Source organism: Meles meles, chromosome 2, assembly GCF_922984935.1.
Source record: "Meles meles chromosome 2, mMelMel3.1 paternal haplotype, whole genome shotgun sequence".
Lineage (NCBI taxonomy): Eukaryota > Metazoa > Chordata > Mammalia > Carnivora > Mustelidae > Meles > Meles meles.
Window position 1 is genome coordinate 25,077,452 of NC_060067.1, and position 20,144 is coordinate 25,097,595.

The following is a 20,144-nucleotide window of genomic DNA, read 5'->3' on the forward strand; positions in this document are numbered from 1 at the left end:
TCATAGTTAAAGCCCACAGCTGAGTGCTCTCCATGATCTAACCGAGTCTCCCGACAACCTGCTGCCCTCTTATGCCACTCCTCCTGGCCGCCCCTTACCAGCCTGACTCACTCAGCCTCTTTCAGATCTCCAAACACACCAAGTTCGTCCTGCCCGAGGGTCTTTATAAATGCTATTGCCTCTAGCTGAATCTCTTACCCCCCAGTCTCCTCCCAATTCCTTCCCCCTAATCTCAGGTCTCAAATATTATAGTAGGCCTTCAATGCCATGCACACATACCCCTAAATTCTATTCTTGCCATATTTTTTTCCTAATGCCCTGTGTTTTTCCTTCATAGCTCTTAACCATATATATATATACACACACACACACATATATTTTTTTTTTGAGTACTTGCCTAATGAGGGCCACAAGAAGAAGCTCATTAACTTTTTCATCACCATTGGACTCCCAGCGCACGAGATGTTGCCTGGCCTGCTAGGTACCAATAAGATATTGGTAAGTTGAATAAGAGACTATGGACTCTGAAAAACAACCTGAGGGTTTTGAAGGGTCAGGGGTGGGAGGTTGGGGGAACAGGTGGTGGGTAATGGGGAGGGCACGTTTTGCATGGAGCACTGGGTGTTGTGCAAAAAGAATGAATACTGTTACGCTGAAAAAATAAATAAAATGGAAAAAAAAAAAAGATATTGGTAAGTTGAGTGACTCTAAATTTAATTCATTATTAACCACCCAATTGCCAGTTGCTTTGGAAATACATTCAATTTCTCTAAGACTCTGTCTTTTCATCTGGTAAATGGTGCTCATAATAATTATGTCACAGAATCTATATAAAGACATACGATAATGTGTATAAAATGCTTCATAAATTATTAAACCTTGTATTCTAAAGTTTTAAATTTCAGATTCAGCTTCATCCTTGGAAGCAAAGGGCACTTCCTCCTGTCTGCTAGGCTATGCTTGCAGAAGGAGCAGACTTTGGACAAGATGTGGGCAGTTTTCACAAGGCTTGTAACTGGACTCCAGGGTACTCAGAGGCTCAGAAAGGAGTGAAACAAGCCAGCTTATCCCCCAAGGAGTACACCGGCCCCTCAGCTGAGCTCGATGCTCACATTGCTTATTTAGGCTTCATAGACTCAGCCACCTCCTGTTGGCCTTTCGTCCTCTTTCCTAACTGACTTCTCCTCCAAAGCACAAAGCCAAAGGGAACCCACAAGGGCATGTGTATCCACAGAGCACATGCCCTTGAAGGAGCAGGGTGACTTGTGGTTATTTTAAGTGACAAAAAGATGGAAAGGCTCTGCAGGCACCAAAAACATGGGGCTTTTATCTGTGCTCAAAGTAGGCATCACTCTCTTAACTGCTTGTAGATGTTTGCAAGGAAGGGCTGGGTCTGACATAGATGAGGACTTTCCCTAGGGGTTTTGATGAAAACCCTCTTGCTTCTTGTTGATCCAGACCTAAAAAAGTGGTAGCGTCAGTAACTGTATTAGGGGAAAGGTCAGAATAACTAGAGGTCATTGCTAGGGGATGAAGTTACCTGTGGACACCAAAAATCTAAGGTACTTGTTTTCCTTTGACTTCTTTCTTCTCACCAGTGGGCAGACTAGAGACATGGGTGTCAGTAGCCATGGAACCATCCTTGGAAGTTCTCTAATCCTCTCTGGCATCTTGGGGTCAACAGAGTACCTCAGAGCAGACTATAGATCTCCCTTGACTTACAAGGGCTTACATCCTGATAAATCCATCGTGAGCTGGAAACACCATAAGTAGAAAGGGCATTAATACACTTCACTGCTTGAACATGGTTAACTTAGCCAAGCACGCTCAGAACATTCACATTAGCTACAGCCAGGCAAAATCATCTAACGCAAAGCCTATTTTGTAATCAAGGGTTGATGATTTCATGCGATTTATTGAATGATGTACTGAAACCAAAAACCAAAGTTGTTGTAGAGGTACAGAATGGTTGTGTGTCTGTTGCATGCCCAGATTCAAACTCAGAATTGTCAGACACCAGAGCCCAGACTAATCCGTGATGTCCCTCCTGAGTCTGAACAATGAGTAGAACTCTGGGATGCATATTTGAAAGTACTTCTCAAAGTGGGAGTCAGAAAGGAAAAAGAAAGGATGGGGTTGACATGGCACCAGCTCAGGAAGAGACATGGGAACAGAACTCTGACAACTGGTGCGTCCTGCCTGGGGAAGTGGATCCAGCTCCGGTGGGCAGTGCACACCTGGTGAGAAAACAGCACCAGTTCACACTCGGCGCCCTAGGCTGGTGGCTGGAGCTCCAGGGAAGGTAGAAGGGACTCCCTCGCGCTCCCTCCCTCCACTGCTGCTGTTGCGATCTACTGCGAATGCAAAAACACTTCCCTCCTTAAACATCAGGCTGGGCCTCTCTGTGCTACTCCGACGAGCTGTAATAGGAGCTGGAGGGTTGCTTCAAAGAAACAGCAGAGCTGGGGATCCATTCGGCAAATTTAATCGCTCCAAAGGAACGGTTATGATGTATCTACATAAAAGCCCCTAATTATCTGTTAACCCAATAAAGCAAATTTCAAAGGGCCCACAAAGGCCGATTAACCAAATGTGTAATCTGTAATTACAAATCATCTGTCGGGCAATCAATAGATGTTTTCAGCCATTTCTTGGAAGTTTGTGCACTTCCATGGGAGATGGTATTCCTGAAGCCTTTTATGTTTGTTTTTAAACTGAAATATACATAAAAAATTGGTCCTGGGTACAAGTTACTGCTAAGGGAACTCGCACATCAAGATGGAATATCTGAACTCTGATGAGTTTACAGATGCAGATTATGGTGTTGAGAACAGTTCCTAAATTGTACTAAAGGCAATGAACCTGGGCCTTGGAGAAACTTGAAATTGGGTCTACGTGAATTTAAAAAAATGCTGGTCTTCATTCAAGAACCAGCAGCATTTGGTGGGTCTCGGCCATGAAACTAGAGCATCCTGGCTTGGTCGGAATGAGACCCTTGTGAGACGGTTTCACCCATGTATATATCATTCAGCCAACAAATACTCATACTGCCCTCCTACTCTATGCCAGACACTTTGCTACATGAGGAATATTCGATTGACAAGGTCCTGCTCCCACTGAGCTTGTATTCGGACATCAGCAAGAAATAAGGAAACGGATAAGATAATTTCAGAGAATGGGTTGTTATTGAGAAACTAAAAAGAGATGAGGGGATAGTGACAATCCTGTAGGAGGCTGGAGAGGGGCTGATCTAGATTGCATAGAAGGCCTCTTGGGGAATGGGATTCTCCCGCTGAAGATTGATGAGAAGGATCCAGGAACATAAAGGTCAGCAGTGAGCTGGCCACGTGTGAGAAGCAAATGGAAGGCCAACGCGACCGGAACACAGTGAGCAAAGTGGTTACAAAACAGTTATCAGAGACACAGGCAAGAAAGCAGCTCACCTGGGGAGCTGTCACGGTAAGGATTCTGTGTTTAATTTTAAGTGCAGTGGAAAAACTGTAGGAGTGCTCAAGTAGAGGGATGGCATGGAAATATACATTGAAAAACAGAATCTTCTGGCTGCGGAGTGGATAACAGATCATAGGAAAGCATGAATAGATAGGGAGACAGCTCAGAGGCTATTGTAATAATCTACATGAGAAAAAACCCCATAGGCTTGGATTACAGTGATAACAATGGAGATGGTGAGAAACGGTTGGGTTTGGAATCTGTTTTGGCAGCAGAGCCAAGGAGACTCACTTCATACGGAGAATGAGGGAAAGTGGTAAAAGGAGGCAACTCCTGAGATTCTGACCTGAGATATTGGGTGGATGACGGAGGTGGTCCCTGAAACAGGGGGAAAGATGAGGAAGAAGTTTCAGAAGAATCAGTAATTCTAGGTTGAAAATGAATTGCGTCTGCCGGTTGGGTGTCTAAATGAATGTGTCAAACTGACACTGAATTACTTAGAGCTCAGAGGAGAGGTCAGGGTTGGAGCTGTAACATGTTGAGAAGTATCCCCATGTCAGGAAAACTGAGATCAGGCAAAGGGGTCGTACATAACTAAGGTCACAGAGCTCATGAGCGTAACCTCACAGATCCCCATGATGGCCTCCTTCTGCCGCTCAGCTGCGTCTGTGACTCCCTCACCTGCTGAACCCCTAGCCACACCACCTTTCACTCTACTTGTCAGAGGTGCAGAGCTCCTTTCTGCCCCGGGCCGTATACCCCATCTGCCTTTTGCCCGGACATTTTTCTAGTTTTTGGTTTGCTTCATGTCCAGCCAGCACAAAGACATTTCTCAGAAAGGCTTTTTCCAACCCCCTGAGATAGATCGCGTATATCTCTGCAATACGCCTTCACAGTTCCTTTTATGCGTTACGTGTCAAAATCAAATTTGAATATGAGTGATTATTTGATTCACTTCTGCTTATCTCCTAGAAGAGAAGCTTCATGAATGGTCTCTTACATATCCAGGACCTGGGTAATCAGGAAATACACTTTGAAACTGACAACTGAAAAATAGTGGTAATCTTTTTTTTTAAGATGTTATTTATTTGACAGAGAGAGAGAGGGAAGGGGAGCAGCAGGCAGAGGGAGAAGCAGACTCCCCACTGAGTAGGGAGCCTGATGTGGGGCTTGGTGCCAGGACCCTGGGATCATGACCTCAGCCAAAGTCAGACGCTTAACTGACTGCGCTACCAAGGTGCCCCAGAAATAGTGGTAATCTATAAATACACGTCAATATTGGTTGAAAGAATGAATAAATTTTTAAAATGTTACAATTTTCTTATTGAATTTTAAAAATCTTCAAAAAAGATAAAGTGCTTTGTTAGTTTAAAGATAAGACCTATGTAAGTAAATAAGGGTATTCCTAAACACAGAGAAAATATCCAAACATCATTTAGTTAATAGTCTACTTTACCAAACATTTTCTTAGAGCTGAAAACAAGTTCATTTGAACACATTCTCATTTTCCCTCCCTTCTCATCCTTTGCTCACTCTCTTTTAGAAAGTGGAAATATTTATAGAAAATGTTTCAGTTGAGAGGGACCAGGAACATTCCTGGTAATCTCCTAATAACTCCTGAATTAATCCCCAGAGGTCCGAAAAGCTGACTGTACTTTTCTCTCCTGTTGCTTTCTTCATTGATAGCCAAAAGACCTGGGACCCAATAAAGCCATCAGAAGGCATATGTGGGCCATGGGAAAGAGAGTGCCATTTGCACTTGAGCCAAATGTAGGAAGTCCAGCTACGGTGCTGGAAAGACCATGTGCAGAGGGAGAAGTCCTGGGATTGCATGGACTGGGAGAGAATAGCCCAGTGATGCCAGCATCTCAGTGGAGCCCAATATCCCTGCCATCCCCACCAAGGTCCCAGAAGTGCAAGTGAACCACATTTGGAGATTTTAGTCCATCCACTCCCACCGTGACTACAGGCACAGCTGACCCTGTATGTGAAACAGAAAACTAATTGCCAAGTTAGTCCACAGAATCATGGGAAATAAATAAATTGTTGCTGTTTTGACTCTCTAATATGTGCAGTGATTTCTTAAGCATCAACATAAAAGATTATGTGTATTTTTATATACCAGGCACAATTAATAATAACATTTTTTCAAATATCATTTATGCATCCAAACAATCAAATATCTAGGACTAAATGTAATAAAAGCTGTGCACTGATCTATGCACTGAAAACTAGAAAATGTTACCGAGAGAAATTAAAGATAGGAACTACTTGCTAAATTGGATGCTGCCTGATTCAGAAATCCCTTGATAAAGCCAATTTGACTGAAGAAGAAGGAGGAGGAAGAAATAGAAAGGAAGGAAGAGAAAGAGGAAGGAAAGGAGGGAGAAGGGGAGTGAGGGAGAAAAGAGGGAAAGGAAGGAAGGAGAACAAGAAAAATGAAATCCTAAATAAATTGAAGGATATGCTAATTTTCATGACCCAGAGATCAATAGCGTAAAGACGTCAATCTCCTCAAATTAATCTACAGATTTACTGCAATACTAATCAAAATTCCAACAGGTAATTTTGTTTAAAATTGACAAGGAAATTCTAAATTTTATATGAAAGTACAAAGGATCAAGAATAACCTCTCCACCCGCCAAATTGTGAAGAAGTTCTAATGTAGAGAATTTAGATTACTAGTCCTCCAGTCTTGATTATAAAGCCCTGGTAACAAAGACAGCTTTATGTTTGCACAAGGATATGCAAATAAGCCAAAGGAACAGAGAGTGGAATAGACCTAGGCATAGAAGGACACATTTATTGGCAATAAAAGTGGCCAAGTAAAACAGAGAAGAAAGTATGCTCTTCTCAGTAAATGGAGCCATTTACCTGTGCACTTCGCTGTATGTACATTACACTTCCGTAAAAACGTTTATTAAACAATTACTTTGCCAACATGGGACAGATGGCTCTCCTTGGCCTTCAGAGGTGGGTCTTGAGACGAGCACACTGCTGGCTTAAGTGTCCAGCCTGGAATGCAAGATTTGACTCTAACCGAGGGAGGCATCACTCAAGCCCCAAATGAGAAGCAATCTATTTTAACAGTGTCCGTGTCACGCAGGACGAGAAAGGGCTGTGGAAGCACTCCAGATCAAAGGAAACTAAGGAGACACAGCAGCGAAACTCAATACCTATTCTCTGCAAGAGGAGTGGAATAGATCAAGACATCTAACTGGGCAACAACAGTGTTTTTATGAAATCCAATATTTAGGCATAAAGGGGCAGTATGGATGAAAATCACTCTTGGATGGATCAGAAAAAAATACTTTACATATATGCATAAATATATATACACACAACAGGTAAATCTGGGTGAAGGAGAGTCGCTGTGTTTTATGTGCTATTTTGATTCTTGAATAATTTCTCCATGTTTGCAGTTATTTCAAAATAAAAAGATTTCAGGATTGAGCTGGCTTATTGGACACCTTCCCTGTGCTGACACTAGTTGACATGATTTCTGAGGTTGTAGCTGTTACAAATAAGTAAATAAATAGTTGAATAGGGGCACCTGGGTGGCTCAGTAGGTTAAGCCTCTGCTCAGGTCATGATCTCAGGGTCCTGGGATGGAGCCCCGCATTGGGCTCCCTGCTCAAGAGGGAGCCTGCTTCCTCCCTCTCTCTGCCTGCCTCTCTGCCTACTTGTGATCTCTGTCCGTCAAATAAATAAATAAATAATTTTTTTAAAAAATGGTTGAATAGCCTGCCACAAGCCCGTTCTCTGTAGTTACTGAGTAGTAGTCCAATTCCAGCTGTCCAGCTAGGTTTAATGGAAAGGGTGTCAAACTGAGGGTTTCACAGAAGGGGCATGGAGGGATGGACGAGCCCGGTGATGGGCACGTATTGCACGGAGCACTGGGTGTTATACACAAACAACGAATCATGCAACACTATATCAAAAACTAATGAGGTACTGTATGGTGACTAACATAACATAATAAAATTTAAAAAAAAAAAGGTGTCCCCAATAACCCTACAAGTGAAATCAGCAATTAGATTCTTCTAAATGGAATTTGCAATGACTTAAAAGTCATTTTTAATATCCTTCAAATGAGGGAAAATATAAGGTCTGAACACTTGCATAACTTGTCTTGTCATTTATCAATTCCAGTCACTGAGTACCACCTATGTGCCAGGCTGTTTTAGGCATTGAGGGTAGAGCTAAAAAGTAGAGAACATATATACATATACACTACCTGAACCCCAAAGGGGAACATAAGAAGGTAGCAACATAAGAACAACATACTTCAGGGCACCTGGGTGGTTCAGTCCAATAAGCCACTGCCTTTAACTCAGGTCATGATCCCAGGGTCTTGGGATCAAGCCCTGCATCGGGCTCCCTGCTCAGAAGGGAGTCTGTTTCCCTCTTCCCCACTCCCCCTGCTTCTGTGCCTCTCACTCTCTCTCTTAAATAAATAAAATCTTAAATATGTATATATATGCATATTTATATATACATATTTATATATATATACATACACACACACACATATATATAATTCAAGCAATATTTATCTTACAATTGCTTATTGACTGGTTTTCAATACAATGCAAAAGTGTTCAAATGACAATTAAATATGAAAATAATAGAGCTATAAAATTCTGCCTCCTTAATGCTTCAGTATCCAGAATGACCGTGCTAAGGAAGCACGTGTATTGTCATTGCCTTCCACCAATATATTCAGAGCTGCCCGCCACAACTTCCCATGTGAAACTTCCCATGTTTTCTTCTCTTTGGTATGAGAAGAAAAAGGATAAAAGCAATCATCTACGGAGAGATTACTGCATACCAGATACTGAAAATGGTGCGCTTCATTGTGAGTTAAGTTGTGCCCCCAAAAGATATGCGGAATTACTAGCCCCTGGTACCTGTGATTGTGGCGTTATTTGGAAAATAGGATCTTTGCAGAGGTAATCACATTAGGATGAAGTCATTCTGAATGAGGGTGGCCTCTACCCCAGGGATTGGCGTCTTTATAAGAGAAAGGAGAGGGAGCTCAAACACATGGACACAGAGACATGAAGACATACAGAAGGCGGGAAAGACAATGCACTTAACGTTAGAGGAAGAGCCTTGAATGATGGCAGCCGTAGGACAGAGAATGCCCAACGCTTGTTGGCAACCACCAGAAACTAGGAAGAGGCAAGGAGGAATTCTTCCTTGCAGCCTTCAGAGGGAGACTGGTCAGCCTTGCCTACATCTTGATTTTTAGCTTCTGGACTCCGGAAGTTTCCAACCACCCAGTTTGTGGTAACATGATAGCAGTCCTAGGAAATTAATGTAGTCCCGTTTTATAACGGAGGATGCTGGAGCTCAAAGACATTACCCAACTTGCTCAAGTTCACACAACTAGTTATTAGTAGAACCAAAAGTCAATGCAAAGCTGACTGGCTCCAAAGCCCGTCTTGCCAATTTCTCTCTCCAACCTTGACCTCTCTCCTGCATCATACCTGCAACATCCAAATGTCTACCTGACAGTGCGATTGGATGACACATGGGATCTCCTCCATGTCAGAATGAACATGTCAGAAATGAACTCTTGATCCGCCCTTTCCACCCCCAGACTCCCCATCCCAATAACTTATATCACCATCCACCCAATTTTTTCATTGAAAAACTAAAGTCACCCCCGCTTATCTCCATTTCCCAATTCCTTACGTCCAATCTGTCAGCAAGTGCTGCTCATCTCATCTCCCAACTGAATCCTCGATCTGGCCATGTCTTGGGGCCTTCACTACAACCCCACTGATCAGGGCAACGGGAGTCCCACAGTAGCCCTTCCGCTTTCCCTCTTGCCCCTTATGATCCATCTCCACCTAGCAGTCAAGGTGACCTTTGATGAATGTAAGTCAGATTCCCTTCACTCCCTGGTTGAGGTCCTCCGAGGACTTCCCACTGCACTCCAATAAAAAGCTCACCCTTGTCATGATAGAGGGGTCATCTGTCATTTTTCTTTGGTCATTCAGGATCCTAACCTGCTTGCTACCTGGGGGAAATTCCCTGACTTTTGAGTGTTGATAGGTGGTAGAATCTTCTTCCCACTCCAGAAAACTTTGGATATTCATTTTCCAGGCTTTTTTTTTTTTTTTTTTTTTTTTTTTTTTGTCCCCATTCGATCACTAAGGCCTGAATAGAACAAAAGGCGGAGCGAGGCAGAATTAGCTATCTCTGCCTGAGTGTCTTTGAGCTGGGATATAGGGTTTTTTTCCTCTGCCTTCAAACTGGGACTCAGGGACTGGAACTTACACCATTGGCTCTCCTGGGTCTCTGGGATGCCAACTGCAGATCTTGGCACTTCTCAAACTCCAAAATCATGTAAGCCAATTCCTTATAATAAACCTCTTTATCTATCTATACACACATATGCATACACATCCCCCATCCTCTCGGTTCTGTTTCTCGGAAGGACCCTAACCGATCCACCGCGTGCAAGCTTTGGTGACCTCAGGGAACTGTCTTGATGGCAGCTTGCGGCAGCTTGGTCACTGTCCAGTGAAGGGTCTGGTGACCGGCGCTGGCAGGGGAGGTAGCGCTGTCCGTGTCCAGCTGTCACCCCCTTCTCTTGTCACTCTTCCATATCTGTCCCTGGCAATCCTACCTAAATGCCTTTCACTAAATTCCTTTTCTGATATAATCACCCAGTGGGTCTCTGTGACTTAAAAGGTTTATAAGCCGTGTTTACAAGTCCTACCTCCTTGCCCGGTGTCATCATACCCCACCTTTCCCCTCGGGTCCCGACGCTCCATCTCTCTGGACCTTTCTCCTGCAAACTCTTGCCTCCTGCATCTTTGGCACTCGGCCTTGCCCAGGGCTTTACATGGTGGCTCCTTTCTGTCACTGAGGATTCAGCTCCAAGAGCTCCTCTCAGGGGGGACTTTCCTGACTACGTGTCTGAAAGCAATCCCCTCCCCAAGATAGCTTCATGAATGATCTATTTTCTCTGCAGCACTAAAAGCATGTTTTTACGTGTTTCTGGTCTACCTCTCCCATCAGCAGTGACCATGGGAGAGCAGAGACCTTTTCTGCCTTGTCAGGGTCCCCAGGACCCCGAGGTCCCCAGGACCTCAAATGGTGTCTGGCCTGGGCCAGACTTCTGGGGGGGGGCTGCTCTGCTACAAGGCTCACTCATCATGCCCGAGCATTAATTTCTGACTACAGTAAACTCACGAATTTGTTCTTTCTGAGGATCTAGGCTTTATTACCCTCAGGGTGCCTGCAGGGGCGGTGTTGTCCCTGTGGATTACTGCCATTTAAACTCTGAGAAGTGCTGGAGTGTTTGACAGGGAAAAGTTAGAAGGCCAAAATCCTGGACCACCCCATGCTACAAATGTCATCAAGAGAGCCCTGGCTGGGCTGGCAACAAAGGGCGCCCACTGGGACTTTTCACTGAGAAGCAATAGTAACCAAAAAAAAATTTTTTTTTCTTTGTTCTGGTCTGTCCTAATCCTATTAGCATGCTTCTTGCCGGAGAAGGGGGTGCACAGGGAGGAAAAGGGTCTGGTTTTTCAGGCTTTTGGAGGGATATTTATAGAGCCCAGCTGTTTGGGGTGGGTGTGGGGTGTGGGGAGGGGGACACAGATAGAGAGAAATCAGAAGGGGAGTCAGAGGGGAGGGAAAGAGCCGATCTCAGAAGGCAGAAGGGAGCTGGAGGGAAGGGGTGAATGCTGCAGAGAAGAAGGATGGAGGGAGGGAAAGGAGAAGGAAAGAAGGAGAAGAGAAGAAGGGAAAGAGAAGGAAGGGATGGAGGAGGAAGAGAGCGTGAGACCAAGGGGTGGGACAGATGCAGAAATCTGGATCCCAGGCCCCCTTTTTTTTTTAATTCCAGTAAGAGCGATTTCCTGCAGTGAGTTACTGGCAGGAACACCTGTGTGGTCAATCTGGATCCCGTGTGCTATCTTTCCCTCCTTTCTCTACCCTGGACTCTAGTCCAACACCCGCAGTGATGAGCAAGCCCAGACAGCGCATTTACAGAGCGCCCAGCACGGCTCCAAGGACCTTCCCTGCATTAGCCCTTAATCTTTGCAATGACCCGATGATGGAAGGCCCGTGCTCGCAGCCCCATTTTACAGATGGGAAAACCGAGCCACAGAGAGGTGAGTTACCCTGCCCGAGCTCCTGGGGAAGTGGGAAGTTGGGGTTCGATTCCAAGCAGTCTAGCTCCAGAATCCGTCTTTCTCAAACATCCCCTCATTCGATAGATGGTGAGGAGCTACTATATTCCAGGCCCCCTAATGTCCTTCCCCCTCCCCAGCAAAACTGATCACCGCCTTCTCTGCGCTCCCAAGATGTTGTATATCCCTGTGGTCCCTTCAAAACAGATTGTGACTGTATGATCCGCCTCCCCGGAGCCCTCTCATTGCTTGCGGCCCTTACCTCTGCCTTCTTCATCACTGTCTGCCCCAACACCCCGTCCGGCACCTCCGACAAAACAGGTCTTCAGAAAACGTGTGTTGGACAATAGCTTGGTTCATTGCTATCATCTGCTGTGAATTTGGAGCTAGTGCCTCAAGTTCCAGCGCCGTAGGCTTCAGTTGGCTGGGATGGAAAATGCCAAAGCTGCTGTTACGGGAGCCAAAAGGCAGGGTGCAGTCGCCCCATCTGTGTCCTGATTCATTCTCCTCACACTTGCGCGGCCCAAGGCAAGATTGGGGCGGGGTGGGGGGAAGCGGGGGAGAGCCATCCCCAGCACTAGGGTAGGAGGCATTGCGTCTGCAACTCAAGTCCCCCAGGGAGCTGTGCCTGTCCCAGGAGGGCTTGGGGCTAACGCGGCATCTCTGGGATGCGAGTCGATGGCAGGGGCCGCGGCTGTCATTTGCTCATGGCTAAGAGAGGGCAGGACGGCATGTGAGGGAAAGGTCATCGCCCGTTCCCAGCAGATCCTGCTGCATTCACAGAATCACAGATCCCAGAGATCAACCAATTGGGTGGTTCATAAAACCTTCCTTATGCTCTGAGCACCAGGATTCTTTCCTCTAACCAGATACACCCGGCAGATAAACGTGGGGCAGCTCTGGTTAAAGCAAGGGTAAAGCCTCAAGTCCCACCCACTCCCATCTTCATGCTCACCGGGTATTTTTGGGAAAACCACTGGTGTATCACGATGGTCTCATTTCCAAGATGGTGCCTTCAACCCCCACAGAGCTTAGATGACCCATGGGACGTGACCCAGGTGCTAAGTAGCACGGAGGTGGGATTTACCAGATCAGAAGACATTTCCCCCCTTATGTCCCTCCGCTTCTTTTAGAATAAGTACAAATCTACTAAACTCAGAGATGAAAATGGTGCCCTGTATTTTCGAGTATGTCGTTTTCAGGGCTCTCGGAAGCCTGGCACGCTGCTTGTTAGACCCTGCCTCCAGCCAGACTGGACAAACAGGGGAGCCCTGAGCTGTATTCTCTGTGCTTGGCAACACTTGACAGGCAGAAAAACTCTTTTTCAGAGGTGGCGGTGTAATCTGTGGGAAGATTAATTTGCATGACAGGCAGATGTTGCCAGAAGACAGCATCCTCTCCCTTCTGTCGCCTTCACTTTCTAAAGGCTGGGTTCATAGAAGGCGTCCCGCAGGTTTGCCCAGAGCAGGTAAGGTGGCAACTGGGCACTGTAGGGGACACCAGCGGGGTATCTGGGGAGGCTCCTGAGACTCCCACAGCCTAGGAGCTGGGTGGGATGGCAAGGAGCTAGGACTCAGGCTCCACAGCCCCACACAGGCCTGCGGGAGACAAGTCCTCAACCGACCAAGGGACCCAAGGTGGACCCAAGGCAAAGGTCAGGTTCCCTAGCAGACACCAAAGCAACAAGCGTGCCTGGCTTCCCATGGGGCAGTGCGTGACTCTTTTTTCCCCAGCTTTACTGAGGTATAATTTACAAATAAAACTGTAAGTCATTTGGGGCGCATGGGTGGCTCTGTGGGTTAAAGCCTCTGCCTTCAGCTCAGGTCATGGTCCAGGGGTCCTGGGATCGAGCCCCGCATCGGGCTCTCTGCTTGGCAGGGAGCCTGCTTCCTCTTCTCTCTCTATGCCTGCCTCTCTCCCTACTTGTGATCTCTATCTGTCAAATAAATAAATAAAATCTTTAAAAAAAAAAACTGTAAGTCATTTAAAGTGTACAATGCGATGATTTGATATATGCATATATTGTGGAAGGATTCTCACTATTGAGTGAATTCAAACATCTATCTCCAAACATCAAACATCATTACTTTTCATATAGATAGATAGATAGACAGATAGATAGATAGATAGATAGATATGTTTTTAAGAACACTTAAAATTGGGCATCTGGGTGGCTCTGGGTTAAGCCTCTGCTTTCAGCTCAGGTCATGGTCTCAGGCTCCTGGGACTGAGTCCCACATTGGGCTTCTTGCTCAATGGGGCGTCTACTTCTCCCTCTCCCTCTGCTCCCCACCCCGTGCTCTCTCTTCTCAAATAAATAAATAAAATCTTAAAAAAAGAGAGATTGAGAACACTTAAGATTAATCTCTTGCCAGCTTGGTAGGATGGGGGTATGGAGCAGATAAAATTTAATTTGGAAAAAGAAATGTGACTTGTCTTTTAGAAACAAAGATGCTGAGATGCTCATCATAGACAAGATCGAGGAAGCCAAATATGCTTCAGGCATTAGCGTCTTTGATCTCCACACTCTTGTGTGAGGAAGTTAGAACAGGCCATATCGTTCTGCTCACTTTTTCTATGAGCACACTGGGTCTCTGAGTGGTTTAGTGTCTCACGGCTACGAAGACTTAGTAGTAGAGTCTTCTCCTTTTTCCTTCAAATATCACTTCCAAGATTTGTCTCAGAAAGAGAAAAAATATTGGATAGGATGTCATGGGAGAACTTGCTACTCTCAAGAAAGTAAAGGGAGGGGCGCCTGGGTGGCTCAGTCAGCCAGGTGCCTGCCTTCAGCTCAGGTCATGATCTCTGGGTCCTGGGATGGAGCCCCATGTTGGGCTCCCCGCTCAGCGGGAAGTCTGCTCCTCCCTCTGCCCCTCCCACTGCTCATGCTCACGCGCGCTCTCTCTCTCTCAAATAAACAAACAAAAAAGACAGTAAAAAGATGGGAGTATTTTTCTAATTAGATCCCCCCACGCTCGTACCAGAAAGGATGCATGGTGACTCACAAAATCACTTAAAGTGTACTGTAGGGAGGGAGTTGGCCCTCAGCATTCCTCGCGACCCTCTTCTGTGATTTGCAGCCTTGTGGAGTACTTGGCTAAAAGGGTTTCCTAAGCTCTCTTAAAGCTACAGTTCCGGCTGTGAATTAGAGTCCACCTGTTCGAAGTGCTTGTGGGAGGTGGAGCAGGTGAGAGTGAGGCAGGGCCATCGTTTCCCTCTGCCTTAGTTGCTGCTCTTGACCAGTATGGGCACGGGGACGTGTTTTCTGCAGTGGTGTCCTTGCCTGGCCGCTGTCCCCGTCTCGTGGGTGTGAAAGGCAGTAACAGCAACTCAGCAACAGCCGGTCCTCCTCCCTGCACTGCAGTTCTGGGGGGAGCTTTGGAAGTCAACAATCCAGTGGTAGCCTCCTGCTTTTCATTGCTGACTGCGCCCCAGACATCAGCTCCTTTGGTGGGTCAGTTCCGCAGTGTTTTCAGGACACATACTTGTAGGGTTAGTCCAAAGTCCCCCTTCTAGCTCTTTAAACCCTGTCCAAGTACCAAATTCCCTATATTAAATCCCTCTCTGGTTGACACAGAAGTTACGGGTTTTATATCAGTACTTTGAATGATACATAAAGTTCCATAAGCTAACATAAACCTTAGAAAAATACACTGGAAAATGAAATGAAGGGGAAGCAAGCCACGTGATTAGTACAAAGTGTGTTCATCAAACTGTCTCCATTTGCAAGTGGTAGAGCACTAATTTGGCTCTAGAGAAAGAAGGAGTATTTGATTTACAAAATTTGTTAAGCCAAAGCATTCCATTTCATAGAAACAGGACCAGAAAGAGGTTTCTCTCTTGGGTTTTAAAAATGCTGTTAATGATAATATAGTAGAAGTGATCTGGGCACAGTTATTCATTGATGGATTTAAAAACAAAATTTAAAAAAACCCAACACTGGTTAAAGCAGGGCAATTATTTATAAAAACATCATGATACAGGCATATCTTACACCTCCTATTCAAATTAGTTCTAAGAATATATGTTTGTTTCCCAATCTTTTGGTAGGGCAATGTCCTTTCTTTGATTCTGAATCCTCTGATTTGAGTTATGGTGTCATCTTTCTTCTGTAAATCACATGCACAATACCTCATCTAGGATTTGAAGTTAAATTGGAGTATGAAATTAAACAAACTGTGAAGCATTTTGCATGTGTATCTCTTCTAGGTTTTTTATAGTTTTCCCCCCATTTTTAAAGACTTTATTTATCTATTTGACAGAGAGAGATCACAAGTAGACAGGCAGGCAGAGAGAGAGAGAGAGAGAGAGGGAAGCAGGCTCGCCGCTGAGCAGAGAGCCCGATGCGGGACCCGATCCCAGGACCCTGAGACCATGACCTGAGCCGAAGGCAGCGGCTTAACCCACTGAGCCACCCAGGCGCCCATTTTTAAAATAGCTGTGATACCCATATCTACTTTGAGAGCAATTTTTCTTAGTCACTCACCTTTATGAAGTTTTCCCAAATATCTCCCTTGATTTTTATTGAAATAAATTGCAGTCATACTTTTTGGAGTATTTTAAAATAAATATCAAAATATATTTACAACAATAAGTTCAACTAACATAAAAATGTTTGGAACAAAACACGCTGGCTGGCGTGAGCACAAGTGGGCAGACTAGAGAATAACCCTACTGGCCCAGAATGTCCAGTGGGTCTAGACATCAGTCTTTATGATTCACAGAGGGTCTAGAGGGCTGGGGTGAAAATCATGCTCAAGTAAGACCATGAATTGATACTGTACTGCCAGTACTTCACACAGATTATCTCATTGAATTCGATGAACAGCCTATGAGCTAAGAGCTCTTCTATTTCGATTTAACAGATGAGGCAGCTGAGACTCAGAGAAATGATAGGACTGGCCTAAAGTCTTATAGTTAATAAGTTATAGTTATAGTTAATAGATGGCATGTCTTGGGGCGCCCGGGTGGCTCAGTGGGTTAAGCCGCAGCCTTCGGCTCAGGTCATGATCTCAGGGTCCTGGGATCGAGTCCCGCATCGGGCTCTCTGCTCAGCGGGGAGCCTGCTTCTCTCTCTCTCTCTCTGCCTGCCTCTCTGCCTACTTGTGACCTCTCTCTGTCAAATATATAAAATTAAAAAAACAAACAAACTCATGTCTTCTTAGGGCACCTGGGTGTTTTAGTCAGTTAAGCGCTCCACTCTTGCTTCTGGCTCGGGTCTGATCTCGGGTCATGAGATTGAGTCCTGAGATGGGCTCTGCACTCAGCTGGGAGTCTGCTCGAGTTTCTCTCCCCCTCTCCCTCTGCTCCCATCCCCAGTCTCCCTGTCTCTCAAATAAATAAATCTTAAAGAAAAAAACACACAGGTCTTCTCAACTCCAAACATTAACCACAATAATGTCCTTTTTATAATATCCTTAATCTGAAGTGGAAGCCAGTGGATTACCCCCCCAGTCTAATTCAGCAAAAGCGTATCTGGGGGTTATGGTGCATAACAAACCAGTCTGTGCACACAGCTTTCTTCCATTCACGGATAGAACTTGATTTTCAAATGAGAGGGGAGATGAACGAATTATTCTTTAGACAATTGTGATTAAGCATGGTTTCTATCAACGAGGTTTTCAGGGAGTCCGAATGTCAGGGAGTTGGAGGTTACACTGCCTGACAAACACCCGGAGTGCAGCTATTTTCACTGTCAGGTAAGAGTGGGCGAATGCTTTAATAATCATCCCAAAGAGAGGCAAAGATTGACATTCTTGGGGGTAGGGGAGTTGCGATCATTGGACAGCAGTTCAAAGAGAAGGTGATAGACTATTTTAGTCTGAACAGTTCATATCTAATGCAACCCTGCTGGGGTTTAGCTTTATGTTACTCATAGGCAACTGAGCTATAGAAGCATGTGTGTGATTGAGAAATAACTCCTTTCTTTCAATTTCCCTTAGCCATCTAAGAAAAGCTAATAATCTTACTTTTAAAATACATTGAATAAAAACCAACCCAGGCAAACTAATATTCCTTCTCCTTTCTTTGTCCTTTTGTACTCACTGAAGGATATTACACTTTCAGATGTCAGTAATGAATGCATGCCCCTACCCAGCAGCCCTCTGCGCCCTCTCGTGTGGATCGTCTTTATTTAATAAATGGACTAAAATCTGTTATCACGTACTTCCCCGTGATCTAGCTTCTAACCCAAACGAACAAATGCATGACATCCTCTACATTTGTCAGAAGTGGACCCCAAATAACTAGGTCTTAGGCTTCCAGGAGCCAGTGTGACAAGTTCTTATCTGAAAACATCAGGTTTTTGCCATGTCCATCCTATGGGAAATCATAAGCTTAAGTTATACATGATGATCTGGAGTGATCATCACAATATATTGGAAGCTAAAAAGGTAAGTTATAGTATTAATAATATTCCCATTTCTTTTTAAAAATTTTTAAAGATTTATTTATTTAAGGGGGGAGGGACAGAGGGAGAAAAAGAGAATCTGGAGCAGACTCCCCACTGAGCACGGAGCCCCATATGGGGCTCAATCCCCCAACCATGAGATCATGACCTGAGCTGAAACCAAGAATTGGATGCTCAACCTCTATTCCTATTTGTTTAAATAACAGGAATATAAATATAAATATTAATTATATTTATAATATTACTTATATTATACTTTATTGATATTTATTAAATAAATTTAATGTTGACTAAATTAGTATTAAATTACGGTTTAAAAATTAATAAGTTTAATATTAATTAAATATAATAGAAATATATACATCTATATAGAAGTAAAATTTGGAAGTTAGAGTTAGAAAGAAATTTGTAAACAAATTGGTGCTGGAGAAGTCTGGAAAAATGGCAGACAAGGGGTGCCTGGGTGGCTCAGATAGTTAGGCATCTGCCTTCCGGTCAGGTCGTGATCCCATGGTCCTGGGTTCAAGCCCCGCATCTGGCTCCCTGCTTGGAGAGGGAATCTGCTTCTTCCTCTCTCTCCCCATTGTCCCCCCTGCTAGTGCTCTCTTGCTCTCTCTGTCAGATAAATAAATAAAATCTTAAAAAAAAAAAATAGCAGACAAGGAAGGTGTCCTTCCTTCCCTATCTCCCTGTTAAGTCAAAAGGGGAGGCTGTAGTTAAGTGGCTGGGCACCGCCCCCAAAGTGCTGCAGGCCTGGAAGTCTTCCAGTAAGAAGAGGCATGAGCTACAGTCAACCACAGCAGGTGGGATGGGATTTTAAGCTGCTGAACTGTGCGGGACTTTCAGTGGTTTCCCAAATGTGGTCTGTGTGGGATGACAGGCTGTGGGGGGGTCGCTGTGGGACAGGAGAGAAGAGACTGGCAGGCAGACATCTGGGACCCCATTGCCACTGTTTTGGGATTTTCACATACCTTGGGCTGCAGCAGAGGCAGCAACAAAAGAAGTTGAAAATTTCTAATTCCACTGAGGACTGTGGAGTCAAACAAAATGTACTTAATCTCCCTTACACTCCCTCTTAATCTTCCTTATATAATGCAAATAAATTCATACTTCCTAGGACTGTTATGAGCATAAAGTGAAATGATGCCATTAGGCACTTAGCATTTAACATAGATGGTCACTTAAAAGAAAAATAAGGGTCACCTACGTGGTAAACAGAGGCACAGGCAGGGCAAGTGACGGGCTTGGTATGCCTTATACTTCACGCTGTCTTCAACTTTCCCTGTTACCTTTAGACATTATGCATTTCAGAGACCTGGGTGAAATGATCACCAACATGTGTGCTGAGCCCCTGTTCCTCTTCCCCTGTCTGAAAAAGTCGTCTCCTTTTGCAAAGTTTCTACCTGAAAGGCTCATCAGCCTGGGAGGAAAGAAGGCCATTAGGACGGGATGCTCCTGTCTAGCGATCATCACGGGGAAGACCCCTTCTTGGATCACAGGCCAGGACAAAATGCAAGTCCCTTACTGACCCAGGTAGTCGATCTCGATCAAAACAGGACAATAAATACACAGAGAGGCAGTCTGACATAGTGTTCAGAACCCAAACTCTGAGACTAGACTCCCTGGATTCAAATCCTGCCCCAGCCACGTACTAGCTACGTGGCCTTGGTCACATTACCGGACCTCTCTGTGCCTTTGTTTCCTCAACCATTAAAGAGTAACTTTATGGTTGTCGAGAGGATAGATTTGTTCATGTATGCAAAGCACTCAGGACAGAGTAAACACTGTGCACACGTGCGCCATGAGAGTTAGCCCAGACGCTCCGTTTCTCATACCCATGTCCGCGCAGGCGTACATCAATGACAGCCTTCTTTTTCACTGAATCTCTTTGAGGTCTCTGTATCCTTCTGAACAAAGCCCCTCCACGTGGTTGTTAACTGATTAGCTCGCCAAATGAAAACTATTCTCACATCATATGATAATGTCAACTAGAACATTTAGAGGTAAGCAGTAGAGAAAGTTCACCCATCAGGTTACCCATCCTAATCTTCTACACTGAACACTCCACAAAAGTAAAAATGTATTCTTATTAGAGGCAAATGATGCCCTATGAGGGAGATTCGGCACCCAAG